Consider the following 16272-nt stretch of genomic DNA (forward strand, 5'->3'; position numbering starts at 1 on the left):
GGTTTGATTCCCAGCACTCACATGATGGTTCACAACTATGTGCAACTCCAGTTCCAGGGTACCCAGAACCCTCTTCCGACCTTTGTGGTCACCAGGCACACATGTGGTACACATATCTACATGTAGACATTGATAAACAAACAAAATAAATTTTAAAAATCTTTTAAAGAATTACAACCATCTGTAACTCCAGTTCCAGGGGATCCAGTACCCTCTTCTGGTCTCTGAAAATACACACATGCAGACAAACACTCTCAGAGTTGCTGAGCGTGGGATCCAGGGAGCTTCCTGTACCTTCATCCCACATCCCTGCATTCAGCCCATGACTCCAGGCACATCCATGCTCAGTCGGTGTCCTTTGAGCTGGGATCTTTCACTTTGGGTTTTTGAGAGACTTTCCCATGAAAGATAGCTAAACACAGCACAATTAATTTTAACAACTTACAATTTGAAAGAACTCAACTGACATTTTGCTAAAATAGAGAGAAAAATCTACCATAGACGAAAGATACAAGTGGCAGATTTTCTGTTTTAGTCTAAAAATAAAAACCAGCTTCTTACTGAGATCAAGAAAGTAGTCATTTTGAAGAAAGACTCATTGTATTCTTTACATGCGTGCAAAAACTCACCCCTTGCCCTGTAGAGCATCTGGAGAGAGGGGAGGGATGTGAGAATAGGATTTTCAGTGGATCGGCTGTGGTGGGTTTATTAATGACATGATGCCATCAAGTGTGCACGAATGCACGTGTCACAATGTAGTTGCATCATCTAACATCTGCCGAGAAACGAATCACCCAAAACTCATGTCTTTAAAAACAGCACACACGGAACGCCAACGGCAGTAGCGTCGCCCAGTGTATTGATTTTTGCCAGTGTCCCTATTGCATCTCTGCCCTCACGTGACCTCTTGCGGGTCAGGTTTTGAAACATTGCCTAGAGTCATAAAATGAGGCTAGCGATGTCCACACAGTGAGGCATCTAGTAAGGAGAGCAGCCTCAGTGTGCTCTGGGCTCACTTTCTGATCCTGCACCACTCTCTACGACAGGTGTCCAGCCCTGAGAGCAGGGCTCAGCACCTCCAAGGCTGCTTGTCAGCCTTTGTTTATTTGTCTTCCCATTAGACCATGAACTTGTTGCAGATGCATTACCTGGCTATCCTTATCATTTTAGTTCAGTGACTAGTTGAAGATTTCCTGAATGTCTATATAAAATCATTTATAAAAAAATACCTTTATAAATTCCATTAAATAATCAGGACAGAATGAGTGGATGGCTGACCATAAGGGAGACTGCTATTTTAAAACTGTGAATTACATTTTCCCCCATTTTTTATCATGAGCCTGTCTCAGTCCCCAAATTAATATAGAAACTGAGCAAGTGAGTCTATAATTTAATAAATACTCTTCTAGGCATCTCTAAGGTTGCCAGAAGTGAGTTAACACTAGAGTTGCGAGTGAAACGTACTATTTAGTAAAAGAGCCATGACCTCGTTTGTTAGTGGGGCTCTAAAGGAGGAAGTTTGGAAACCCAGGGTCCAGTTCTGATGCTGGAAAGGGTCTATTTGAGGGTCTGCACTTTCTTAGTCTTTGTAAGTTCTGTCTTGACAACTGTGGAGTGGCCAGAAGGATCTGAGCCAGGCCGTTTTCCTTTTCGCTGCCCTGACACTGTCCATGGGATTGTTAGCTGGTGCCCAAGAGCAGTGGCAGAAGCAAGTCTGATGATGGGGTTGGTCCATGAGCCAATAGTGAAAAGATCAGTCCTATGATCTTCTGCTCATTCCTTCAGCCCTTGTTGATCAATTGACTCACAAGTATGTTTGCTGCCTTCACACCCATTGCCTTATGTCAATCATATAGCGAGCATCTGTTTCTTAGAGAGGGAAGCAAGGAGCTAAGAGAGGCCCCGCTCATAGAAGTGGTGCTCGGATTGGTGTTTATATTTTCATATCTGCTTCCTACACTTCTGCTTTCTTCTTGTGATTCATCTCTATGTGAAACTTCAATCTTTCAGATACGTTTGTCTTGTGCTTAGTGGTCTCTCTCTCTCTCTCTCTCTCTCTCTCTCTCTCTCTCTCTCTCTCTCTCTCTCTCTCTCTCTCTCTCTCTCTCTCTCTCTCTCTCTCTCTCTCTCTCTCTCTCTCTCTCTCTCTCCCTGTGTTCTTGCCAACTAGCTGCAACTTTTCAAGTGTGAGCAGTGTACTTACCACCATCAACCAGGTGGGGGCACTGTTCCCTAACACCTGAGGCACCGTGGCCTTTTGGGGAGTGATTTCATTGTTCAGGTTTTAGACTCACTAGTGAGAATTTCTTGTTATGATGTCCACAGCATACTCACCCACAGAAGAGAGCCAGACTCCACAGAAAGAGAAGGGGGGTAAAAACCCACGGGGGCTCAGAGGCAAGAACCTGACCATTCTTCACTCTCCATTTTCCCCAGCTTTTCATTTCTGCCCTCTGCCTCTCTTATTAATTGCTTTACCAGGTCCGGTAAGTTCCCATGATTTGTGGTAGTTACATTCAATGCACGTGAGAACATGAGACCACTGAATACCGAACCATTGCAACTATGAAAAACATGAGGTTCGGTGTCTCTGATCTGTGTTCCTGACACTTACCTTAATAGAATATTGTGCAATATTGGTTCTTAAAAACAACAACAACAACAACAAAGCCCACACATTAAATGTAAAGTCATCGTGTTGTTACTCCAGCTAGAGAAAAGCAGACCCAGCCTGAGCCTGGAGGGGCAGAGCAGTAACCCTATCTACACAAGAGGCTGAGGCAGGAGGATCGCAAGTTCGAGACCTGCCAGGGTTACAGAGATTTCAAAGCCAGCCTGAGGAATTTAATGGGACCTTTCTTTAAAAAAATTCTTGTCAAAAAGGCTATGGCTGTAGCTCAGTGGCAAGTGCTTGCACGGCATGTGAGAGACCTAGATTCAGTCACCAACACACAACACACACACACACACACACACACACACACACACACACACGCAGGCGCACATGGCGAGGGACGGAGAGGAAGGCACCTGGAACCTCATGGATCCTGCTGTACTACAGCCACATCCATGTCCCCCGCTCTCTATGACTTTAAATATTTTGGGACATCAATATTGTGTCTTTTTATCTTTATAATTCTCAATCAACGTTCCATGCATTCTTGCTTACTGAGCAGATTAATTGGTGGATGAATGAGTGGATGGATTCGTGAAATTTTGGTCTCCATCTCCATCTCCTCAGATTCCCACAGCCACTGCTTTGCTCGGCTCCTCCGTTCCCCATTCACAGACCTGCACCCGGCTCGAGCCTCTGCAAGGGGTCTTTCTGGTCTTCCCTGTTTTGAAACATGAGCTCCCTTTTAGTGGCTGTGTCTGTCCCTTGTTCGGGCTACATTATCTTCCTGTGGTGTCTCTCCCTCTGTCTATGGTCCAAAGCGGGTTGCTTTGTGCAGATGTCCATGTCTCCTGTAATATTTAGATCACTTTTTGAGTAGTGCCCAGGAATCCCAGGCTGGATTCTTGGAATCCAGGAAACACAGAGATGCCGACACACACCTAACCTGCCCCTCCTCCTCTCTTGAATAGAATCCTTGAAAGAAAGAAAGAGAAGCAGAAGTGACAACGAAGAAAGACACAGAGAGAATTGCCACTTTCCTTTTGATGAGCTCCGTTCTGCAATAAAAGTCTTCTTCTTCCTGTAAGACTCTGCCGTTGTTTGTAGTTTTTCATCTGTGGGGTGCCCCATGAGGTTTCTCCATCCACTCTGACACGTCAGTGGATGCTGTCTTTGCGCTGGTGAGTATATTGCTAAGATTTCCTGGGTCCAGCTTGTCTCACAGCAGACATGCTGTCCTCTGGTCTTACAGTTGTCCCACCGCTCGTTAACAATGTTTCCCGAGCCTTAGGTGTAGGGATTATAGATGTATTGATAGAGGTCGGACACTCCACAGTCTGTCATCTTGGCAGCTTTCTGTATTGGCCTCTGTCTGACAGGAGAAGAAGCTTCTTTGATGGAGAAAGAGAGAGCTACGCTTACCTGTGAGCATGAGGAGACTTTTTTTTTTTTAGAATGGAGTCTGAGATTATAAACATGTTCCTGCTTTTCTTAGAATGTTTAACCCACTGTTCATAAGTCATGAACTCTCTTCTGCCTTTGCAGTTGAATCCATCACTCCCTCTGCTCCAGTAAACTCCCACACTCTGGACCCATCAAAGATCTTACCTGTAAACATCTGTGCAGCACAGCTGGGATTTATGGCCAAACTAGGCTAAAAGCTACACACAATTTAGTTATTAATTTACATATTTTTATAATTTCCAAATCTTTGAATTCACTACACATTTCTTCCACAGTCCTCTGGAGAAGACAGCAGTAGATACACACTGTTGTGAAATGGCTGGTCCTCACTCAGCAATTGTCCTCGGTGTGAGAGAAAGCTGGGCGTGGGTGTGCACCATTGGACTCTGTGAGTCTGTGCCTTGGGAGAGGGAGAGCCAACACCCCTGTTGAGCACACCTAAATGCACAACAGTATACCCCAGGCCTTTCTAAAAAGGTAGCTTTTCTGCAAAAGCATTCACCTGCAAGCTAAAATATCAGGGCAGTTGGTGGAGAAAGTGGGTTCCCCAGCTGCTACCCACAACGGAGACATCAGGAAGATGTACTGAGCTGGTGAGATTCATAGGCTTTGACCCCTCAGCTGAGACTGTTTCTAAGAGCTATTGTGCTCATCCCCCTTCAGAACAGAATGATGTGAGGCGGTTTTGATTAAACAAGCCAGGCTCTTAGCTGTTCTCCGGGGTGAGGCTGAGGAATGTGGTCAGTGCTAATATTTTTCTCTCTTGGCTCTGACCTCACTTGAAACCACCGCGCAAGACAAACACTGACAGCCCCTCTCCACAAAGATGTCATTGTGCCAGCATAAGGCTTTCAGCAGAAAGTTCTGGCTTCTCTCCAAAGAGAGGTGTGATGGGAGTCACTGGCCAGCAGTTACTTTTTTTTTTTTTTTTTAAGTCACAGAATCAGTAGCCACATCAGGTGTGGCACTGTAGCATTCTTTGGAGACCCTGGGCATTTGTACACAGCTTTGAGGTAGATTTTACTCTCTTACCATCGCACACCTGGGAATGAAAAGTTGCCCAGAGTTCACATGTTAAATACTTCCCTTGTGTTCCATCCCTGGAATGTCTCAATGCGGCCTGTCTGACAGCACGTCGTGCACCATATTAACCCTCTGTCACCTGAACTCCCCCTGTGGGAAAGAGCTAGCTGGTTGGTTCCCATCCTTTTGAGGGTTTCCTTGGCCTAGATAGCATCCAGGGTCTTCCTTAAGTTTGGAGAGAGCTTGTGTGTTGTTTTTGTGTCCAGATTTGCAATAAAAGATAGAATTCTGATCATGAGGATAATTTTCATGTGCAGCTTATAGTAAGGGATCTCGTTTCTTCGGTGGTTATGGGTTGTTAATAGCGGCAGAGAATGCATGTAGGAGAAGTGTGTGTGTCCTCAGGTGAGGATTATTCTGTGGGATGCTCCTTACTGTGATGGGGCCCAGTTCTGGCCTAGCCTTTTTAGGCAAAGCTAGAGTAAAATCTGACTAGATTGATCGATTCTGAGTTTCCAAGAATATTTCTTGTCTTCCCTCCCCTCCCCTCCCCTCTCCTCCCCTCTCTTCCCCTCCCCTCCCTTCTCCTTCTTCCTCTGTTTTTACCAACATGCATGCTACATTAGGTGCTTGAGAAGAGGGAGGAGAAATTGAGTGAGGATGTGGAGTTTCTAGACACTGAGCAGAGCCCACTGACCTTTGAAGTCTAAGCACAGCCTGTAAGAGGTGCAGTGTGGTCCAGGGCCCTAACTGTGGTTGCTATGGCAACAGCTGCAGCCTCCAGTCCAAGTAGCACATGATCTCTTGTTGGAGTGTCTCCCAGGGGCTTACAGAATGACTTGGGAATAGGGAAGAACCAGAAATATTTTAGTCTGTCCTGGCTGCTAAAACCAGAAATCACAGATTGAAATTTATTTTATTTTATTTTATTTTTTTTGTGGGTCTGTGTCTGGGAAGTCCAGGATCATGGTGTCATTGGTTTGGTTCCTGGTGAATGCTCAGTTCAAGGCTTTCAGATGGCCCCACATAGTGGAGAGCAAGGCCTGATTCCACTTCTTATAAGGACACCAGTCTGGCCTCATGACATCATTTAAGCTAGCCTTCCAAATATCATACAAGGAATTGGGGAGGAACACAAACATTCATTTAAAAACAGACAATCATGGGGCTAGAGAGATGGCTCAGTGGCTAAGAACACCAGCTTTCATCCAGAGGACTCAGGTTCAATTCCCAGCACCTCCTGGTGGTTCACAACCTTCTGTAATCCCAGTTCCGATGGATCCGATGCCTTCTTCTGGCCTCTGTGGCACAAGGTACATTGTGGTGCACAGCCATACACACAGGCAAAACACCCATACATATAATTTAAAAATAAACCACAACTGAAAACAAACCCAAAACAAACAGGCAAAACAGGCCATCGTGAGGCATTAAACTAATCAGACCCCAAGAGAGATGAGCGCAGGGTCACCACCCTCCTCTGCCCTAGTCTGTGCCTTTGAAAGGAGCAGTAAAGACAAAATGGTGTCATGCAGGTGGGTCCTAACGCAGAAGAGCCAGCGTCCTTATAAGAAAAGGGGACTAAGGCATGGGCACACACAGAGGACCTAGTGAAGGCACAAGGAGGGGGTGCTGCCTGCACACCAAGAAGAAACTCTAGGGAAAAATCCCAACCTTCTGACACCCTGACCTTGGACTTTCAGTCTTGGGCTCTGTAATAAAGCAGGTTGCAATTGCTTGAACCACACAGTCTGTGGTGTTCTGTCATGGCTTCCCTAAAGAAAGGATGCAGTGATGTGTCTGCCATGTTAGGGCTGAGCACATGGACATCTTTGAGCACTGGGAAGGAGTTACTTAGACTACAACAATTACAGTGAACCCCCCAGCTTGGTGTATCAAAAGCTTCAGGCCACCCGAGTACTTTGTAGGTATTATAGAAGGCCATTCTTCCTCCCCCTTCATGGGACAGGGTTTCATGTTGCCTGGGCTGGACTCTGACTTCCTATGTAGCTGAGGATGGTCTTGAACTCCTGATCCCCTCACCTCTAACTGCTGGACTCTAACTCCTGAGCATATACCACTAGGCCCGGTTTATGTAGTGCTAAGAAAGCACACCACGTGCTAGGTGTCTCAGTTACTTTTCTATTACTGTAAAGAGACATTGTGACCAAGACAATTTCTAAAAGAAAACGTTTAATTGAGGGCTTGCTTACAGTTTAAGAGAGTGGGTGTATGACCGCCATGGCAGGGAGCATACCCGCAGACAGACAGACAGGCATGATGTTACAGCAGCAGCTAAGAGCTTAGATCCTGATCCATAAGTTAGAGGTACAGAGCTGGAGACTGGGGCTGGCATGGTCTTCTGAAAGTACAAAATGCTTCCCCAGAGACACACCTCTTCCAACAAGGCCACACCTCCTCCAACAAGGCCACACCCTTTCCAACAAGGCCACACCTCTTCCAACAAAGCCACAACTCCTCCAACAAGGCCACACCTCCTCCAACAAGGCCACACCCTTTCCAACAAGGCCATACCTCTTCCAACAAAGCCACAATTCCTCCAACAGGACCACACCTCTTCCAACAAGGCCACACCTCCTCCAAAAAGGCCACGCCTCCAAATCCTTCCCAAAGAGTCTGTCAACAACTGTGGACCAACCACTAAAACGTAGGAGCTGACAAGAACCATTCTCATTCAAACCGCCACACTGGGCAATTACTCTAGCCACTGATTTATATCCCCAGCCATATCATCTTATTTTTATAATAATCATACGGGGCAGCAAGTGTTACCAGTGAGGACGCCTTAGAGAAGCACTTGTCCTTCAGTATAGTAAGAGAGGAAATCAGGGATAATGCCTTGGGTACCTGTGCTATGTCTTCCTTTTTCTCAAAATAAGGGGAGGGTGGGTAGGATCCATAGCATGCATAGTGGTTAAGAGCATATACTGCTCAGGCAGAGTCTGGTCTCCAGGACCCATGTCAGATGGTGCACAACTGCCTTTAACTCTAGCTCTAAGGGATCTGTTACCCTCTGTTGGCCTCTGCAGGTATTGCACCCCAATGTGTACATACAGACACACTGATGCACACAAATAATTAAAGCCAAAGATAAATATTAAAAATAACAATCATAGTGAGAAGCGAGATGCTGTCCTCTGATAGATGTGAAGAAAGGGAGACAAGAGCCTCTCTGAGGGCTGGACGAGCCTCTCTGTCCACCAAGTGCTCCTGTGTCCACTTCTTCAAAGCCCTTGCAGGCCCACCTGGCAGCCTACACACACCTCTAGTGAATGTGCACCGAGAGTCTCCCTCTGTCAACACAGCCACTGTGGCCCTCTGAGATTGCCATAGGGACATTATGAAGGAGGGGTGGGGACTACACTGCCAAAGGACCCTGTTCAGCCTTGTAGCTTTGTCAGCTTTCTTCTAGTGGGAAGGCCTGTGGTTTTCAGCCTCTAACATTAGACACAGAGTCGGGAGACCTCCAGGTTTTTCTCTGCCCATGACCCTGGCATTCTTTCTTTTGATATCCAAACAGACACTCCCTTGGCTCTCACTTAACAAAGAAATGCAACCCCAAAGGCCAAATAGTCTTGTCTCTGATGGGCAAACAAAACTAAGACAGATAGGAAACCTGAGCCTTGTTTGTCTCTGAACAAGGTGCTATGGAGCTAATGGGCCTGAGAGTCACCTGGAAAATGGGGAAAGATCCACAAGGCTGATGCCCAGGTGCTCCTCCCTGGTCAACCTGCAGCCTGCTGAGCCTGGGGCTATATGTGGCAGGATGTGCTGCCTCAGCCTTACGTGTGTAGCAAGGAAGAGTGGGGCTCGTGTTTCTAGAGGGTCCTGTTAACTAGGCCATGGTTAAAAACTGGAAGGTGTGTCTGTGTTTCTGTGAGTAAAAGTGTAGGGGCTGACACTACCTCTAAGCACAGTTCTACCAGCGAGCCACACCCCCAGCTCCTTTCTGACTGCTTCACGCCACTCAGGCCAGGGTGATTTGTGACAACAGGAAGCTGATAACTCTAATTATGTCGTAACTATTTTCCCTCACAGCAGCGTACTGCTCTGCAGTATAAAGAAGTCGGCAGCCTTCCCTCATAAACTATTTAATGTTTGCAAATGGAACTCCAATAAATATGAATTAAATACACTTGAGCACACATTTTGAGAGCCTGCTCTCTGAGAGTGGAGTTCCTGGAACAAAGGCCACACCCTTCACTACTAACTACATAGTACATACCTCTCTTGCAGGAAGACTAGCACTCAAAAGACTGCAATTTCTGTAAATATTGTTTTATACTAGTTGGTACAAGACATAATAGCTCGGTGACTCATACATGGAGCGGCGATGACAAGTGCCTTCCTTGTGAGTGTAAAAATGGGCCTTCTGAAAGGCAGGCACAACCTGGTACTTAGGCTGTCTGGGCCACCCTTCCTATGTACTTTAGTCATCATGAGCTCACATCTGTCACATCTGGTTTGGGTGCCAACTGTGGATTAAAAACATGCTTCTTTGTAATTTTCTATTACTGACCCGAGCTCTAAAAGCTGAAACACAGAAAATCACCCCTAAACACTTGGGACAGGGTGCTGTGGTGACTTCACCCTTAGCCTTCAACAAACCTGTAAAGCAATGCTTCTCAACCGGTGGGTCATGATCCCTTGGGGGGGGGGTCAAATGACCCTTTCACAGGGTCACATATCAAATGTCCTGCAGAGCAAATATTTGCATTGCGATTCATAACAGCAACAAAATGGTAGTTATGGACTAGCAACAAAGTAGTTTTATGGTTGGGGGTCACCACAACATGAGGAGATGTATTAAAGTCATCAGAAAGGTTGAGAACGACTGTGGTAAAGTACAAGGACCTCCGCTGGTCACTCTGAGAGCCTACACGGGCTTCTAGCACCTCCACCCTGAAGAAATTAGCAGGGAAGACCAGGAAACTGTCCTTCTGGAGTCTGAGGATCTGGGCCTCGATGTGCACTTGACTGACATCTAATTATATTTTTCTTGTGAATATTTGTGAGTGTCACTTAAGCTTGCTGGCATATTGTGGCTAAACATAGCCCAAGCACGTCTCAATCTGCTGTGCCTGTTCATGGTCAAACAGCCCCGTGGAAGCCATTTGTCTCTTTCTAGGACTGTGGGAATGTGCCTCGACCACATCTTCTGCACAGGCCTTTCTGAACCTTTCCAAGGTGCTATCTGGAGTCAAGGTTTCACCAAAAGAACAACTCCCAAGGTCATGATTATGTAAAACACATGCAGTTGTTCCAGGGACTTTTTTTGAGTTTTCTCATTTGTATAAAAGTTTTAGGTGATGGGTTAGAATGATGTCTTGCTGTGTAAAGTGCTTGCTGTGCAAGCAGAAGGACCCAAGTTCAGATCTCCAGGACCTATGGGTAATACAAAATCAGGGGTAACGTGGTGACACTCATGTCTGTGAGTCTAACATGGGGTGGATCCTTATAACCCACTGCCTACCCAGCCTAGCTAATCAGTGAGCTCCAGTTTCAACAAGAGATCCTGTCTCAAAAGGTAAGGTGAGGTGGGGAATGGTAGAGAAAGACAGACAATGGAGACCTCTGATCTCCCCATATATACATGTGAGCTTATGCACAAGCGAACACACACACACACACACACACACACACACACACACACACACACCATTTTTGGTTGTTATAGAAACTATTATCTTCATACACACAATTATAATTAGAAACAGCAAAGAAAAATCATAGAATTCATACTCAACTAGATACTGTACAAAAGTATAACTCTGAATTGACAGTATTAAAAAAACCCATGGTGCTCATAAATTTATAATAAGAATGTGCAGTTTTGATATGGCATTTGAAAATGACTTTAAATGCTTAGTCTAGTAAGAAGTGATTAATATAATGATAGGGCAGATTCACTATTACTTTGACCAACAACTGTGAAATAATTTCCTGGTTGTATAAGAGAAATGTAAACATACATGCACAATTAATGCACACACACACACACACACACACACACACACACGAAGTAGAGCTCTCAGCTCCTTCTCCAGCACCATGTCTGCCTGCATGGTGCCATCCTTCCCACCATGATGATAATGGATGGACTGACCCTCTGAACTGTGAGCCATTCCCAATTGAATGCTTTCCTTTATACCAGTTGCCACTGTCATGGTGTCTCTTCACAACATAAAACCTTAACTAAGACTGCAGTATTTGTTTGAGTGACCATATCTTATGACCTCTCTTCTGATGCTTAAGGAGCCCCAAGATGCTTGCCTTTTTAGTAAAATTTGAGAAGGTTGATACTAATGCTCAGCGTGAGTCATGGGTCCTGTTCTCCAACTAGTTGTTTGCTTTTGAGAAAAATGTTTCTTCTTGTTGTTATGGCATGCTTACACACATCCCTTCCTGCTCTAGCTTCTTCTTCCTCTTCCTGAAAGGAAGAATACAGGAGGCAGGGGGAAAGTTCTAGACCTCTCCTGTAGACCTGAAGCATTTTTAGATAAGGTAACCTACTTTTTGCTTCCATGTCTCCTCATTGTGGCTTATATTAGCCTTCCTCTGACTCCTTCCCCTGTGTTCTAGTTTCACCTCTATTCTTCTGATAAGACACTCTGATGAAAAGCAGCTTAGGTGAGGGAAAGAATTATGTGGCTTTCACTTCGAGGCCATAGGCCATCATTGAAGGAAATCATGATAAGAACACAAGCTGAAAGTGTAAAGGAGCATCGCTTGCTGGCTCATCCACAGGCTCACTCACACTCACCTAGCTTCCTTATGCAGCCCAAGACCACCTTGCCAGGGGATGGTGCCCCCCACAGTGGGCTGGGCCCTCCTACATCATTTAACAATCAAGGCAATCCCCTGCAGACATTCCCGCAGGCCAATCTGATCTGGGGGGCTTCCTCCCAAGGTAACTATGCCAGAGGCTCTCACCTTCCTAATGCTGTGACCTTTTGATAGGGTTCTTCATATTGGGGTGACCCCCAACAATAAAATTATTTTGTTGCTACTTCATAATCATAATTTTGATATAGTTTTAATTGTAATGTAAGTATCTCTGTTTTTTTCCCCAATATTCTTAGGTGACCTCAGTGATAGGATCATTTGACCCCCAAAGGAGTCATGACCCACAGATTAAGAAACAACAGATGCTCTAGGCTGTGCCAAGTTCACAGTAAAAGCAAATTAGGACCATCCACTAACACATAACTTTATTGTTGTTATTGTTGTCTTTTTCTGGGAAGTACATAAAGGCACATGGTACTAGATCACAAGCCAGGGAACTTTTTTTAACACCTAGAAATGCCTTTAAAAGAACAGTGGGATGTGCCGGGCTCTGCTTACTTATGTGGATCTGAAGCCCACACCCTCTCATCCCCTCCAGTGCACTTCTTGCCTGAGCTGTTTTACACCCAAACTCGCTCTGCAGTCAGTCCCCCAGCACAGGCTGGGTAGCCTCTGTGGAAAAGGCATGTTACCAGGGAGGAAATCTAAAAGTAAGGTCCCATTTACACCATTAAAATATTCACCTGGAAACCATAGAATCATTATATTACCCCCTAGACTCCTTGTCAGCTCACATACCCCTGAAAATCCCTGGCTCTTCTGTTAGTGCATTAGCTATGAAGTCAAATGCCATCTCTCTCATGCTCTGTGACTCCCCTCCCTCTGCCACTGAACAATAACCATGTCAACCAGGAAAGTCTCAAGGCTGTCTGGCGGCAGCTTTTCCTGTACGGCTGTGCACCATCGGCTTTGCAAGGTACCAGGTAGGCGGCACAGTAGCAGCCATCTCTACCACTTCTCAGGTCTCATTTTCTATTTAATCAGTCACACACAGCAGAAATAACACACACCTGGAGACTTCCTCTGAAAACCTTATGATAAAAAAAGTAATAAAGCTTGGGCTGGAGAAACGTTTAAGATTAAGCACTGCCCTTGCCGAGGGTGGGGGTTTAGTTCAGAGGATGTCAGGCAGCTCAACTCCAGCTCGAATCTGACATCCCTTTCTGGCCTCCTTGGACAGCACGCACTCACAAATAGACCCACGTACCGGCAGTTAAAGCATTTTGGGCCTTTGTTATAGGTTGAGTTTTTTTATTTTCTGTTTTATCACTCCCTCCCCAAAGGCATGTAAGATTCTAACCCCAAGTTCTTCGGAAGTTTTGTTTCACAGTAGGGCCACTACTGATGTGCTCAGTTAACTGACAATACCTCACACTGGTACAGAATAGGCCCCCAATTCTACAGGACCGTTGTCATATAAGATGCTCTGTGAGGACAGACACACAGGGTGAATCAGTGTGACAGCAGAGGCAGAGAGATAAGAGTCACACTGCTTAAAGTCTGGTGTGCCGAGGACCAAGGCTACGAACGCCAAAGTCAGGAGAGGGTTGGCGGGGTTCTTGGTAAGTATGGTCCTGTCTATAGCAACATTGGACTTTTAGTCTTCACAACTGTGTGAGACAGTGTTGGACCCCATGGCTGAATCGGTCAGCCCTCTGAGACCTTGAGGATAAAATGGAGCCTGGCCTGGTCTCTGCTGGGTGCTCTGCTGGGTACTTCCGCATAGGAATGACTCAGCATGGTCCATCCTGGTGCGAGCCCCGCCTACCAAAGCCATGTAACACGAACTGATTGGCCCTAGACCTTATGCCCCGCCCACTTCCTAGACTCTATATAAGAGAAACCTGCCACACGGATTGCTTCGATGAAATTCCTCGTTCAGTGTGTTTTTTCCCTCCTCTGGCATTTTTTCTCTGTAAGAGACCGGCAAGACAGTGCCTTTCTAAGCCATCTATGAATACCACAGTGCGACCCCGAGCCCCAAACTTTCATCCTGTTTGTCCATGAAATGACCCTATAGTCCCGGTGAGTGTTTCTGCCCATGGCAGCAGCTGAGAGCAGCATCTGTGTGGTCTGTGGGTAAGGCCTGGAGATTGGGTGGTAAGAGATGGAGAGACAGAGAGAAGCAGTAAGGAAAATAAAAAAGGAAAGAGTGATACGGTAAGGCCTTGCCTGAGATGTTTCCCATTTATATACCAGGGATTGAGGGGATCGAAGAAAGCAAGTGCTTGTAGCCTGGGCTTGGTTCATCTATAGGAAAACATCTTATCCTGTCCCAGGGTATCGACTGGGAGACCCTGAGGTAAATATGACTGCTGTCTAAGAGCTGTGTTGTAGTTTGGGTATAAAATGTCCCCTCAGGTTCATGAGTTTGAATATTTGGTCCTCAGTGGTGGCACAGTGTGGGGGGTGGTGGAGGGGGGGGAGGCTTGCTGGAGGTCACTGGCAGCACATGTGTGTGCATATATGTAGAGGGTAGACGCCAAGCTTGGATGTTGTTTCTCTGGTGCTACCCAACTTGCTTTTTACTCTAATTTTTTCAATTGAAAAAAAAATTGTATTATATGGGTTAATACATGTGTGAGTGTATGCATGTGTGTAGAATCCAGAGGACATCTTGTGGGAGTCTGTTCTCTTCCTTCTGCTATGTGGGTCCTGGAGATTGAACACAGGCTGTAAGACTTGCACATGGTGACTTTACCCACTGAGCCATCTTGCTTGTCTCACCTTGTTTTTAGAGACACAGTCTTTAATTGGAACCTAGGGTTCACAGATCCAGCTGGCCTGACTAGACAATGAGGCCCGGGATTCTTTTTTCTCTAGTTTCCCCAGTGTTGGGGTTACAGGTCCCCACCATGTCCAACTTTTGTTTTTTTTTCTGAGACAAGGTTTCTCTGTGTAGCCTTGGCTGTCCTGGACTCACATTGTAGACAAGGCTGGCCTTGAACTCACAAAGATCTGCCTGCCTCTGCCTCCCTGAGTGCTGGGATTAAAAGCGCGCACCACCACGCCCAGCTTCCATGTCCAACTCTATAAAATGGGTGCTGGGGATCAAACTCAGCTCCTTATGCTTGTACAGTAAGCAAAATCTTGGCTGAGCCATGTTCCCAGGCCCACATATTGCGTAGGCATAGATCCTGCATTGTTTCTTTCCTGCTTAATACTTCCTTGTTAAAGCGCTATTCTCTTGGGAAAAGTACATCAAGGGGCTTGGTGGTCCATACCCCAATAATGTGGCTGGAAGTTTTCTTCAGGGCTGTGGGGCCCCTGGTGACATAGCTCTGGTGGGAGGTCTTTGCTTGGTTTCTGTTCCTGGATGCCCTCCTCCACAGTTAGTAGCAGGCAGCAGCTACAGGGGGTGTGGCCTTTCCTCAAGCACTCTTTGTCCTCTTATAGGCAAAGTTCTCCACACACGCTTGTCCATGTGGACTGACCCAATGTCTGGCCACCAGACCGGGTCAGGAGGTCAGTTTCCCATTCTGCGTATTCATTTCTAAATAGAAACCTGAAGAGACAGCATGTGGGAGTAATTCTAACCCTACAGTGAAGACAGAATGACAGGAGAAAGGTTAACACACTACACACACACATACACACACACATACCACTAAGTAAACAACAAACAAACAGACAGGAAGTGGATGAAGCAGATGAGGAAGCCCCAGGCAGAATATTACTATCAATATCATAACTTTACAATCCAACCTATTACTAAGAATTAAAAAGAATCTTCTTGAAGGAACGGAGGGATTTATAAAAAAAATTAAGTTATTTATAAAAGCAGAACTGGCAGATAAGTGCCCGGGGATGACAAGGGAAGATAAAAGAATGAGACAAAGTGTGAGGCGGGAGACATTCTTGAAAGGCACAGATGAGAAACAAGCCATTACAGAAGATGAAGCTGGAAGCAGCACAGAGGGACAGAACCGCTGTGAAAGATCACCAATACTGCACGCAGCAGGACTGAGAACAACGGGCGAAATAAAGTGAGCAGAGAAAGAAACGGAGAGAAACAGAGAAACAAAAGGCAGACAGCAGAGATCAGACACACAGAATGGTTTCACTGAAGAAGCCAAAGAATAGAAGAAACTGTCATTGATAGCAAAGAAGATGGGGAGGCCGGGGGAGGCAGGATGTGGGCAAAGAGTGTAACATTTCAGTAGGATGAATAAACTCAAGAGATCTTGCATAACATGGGAGCGATGGCTAACATATTGCTAGCCGTACATTTTTGTTCTTGAGAAATGCTGTGACTCTATGTAAAGGCTTCTTAGCAAAAATGTGTTACCTCCATGATGCAGTGC

This window comes from Acomys russatus, chromosome 12, assembly GCF_903995435.1.
Source record: "Acomys russatus chromosome 12, mAcoRus1.1, whole genome shotgun sequence".
Taxonomy (NCBI): Eukaryota; Metazoa; Chordata; class Mammalia; order Rodentia; family Muridae; genus Acomys; species Acomys russatus.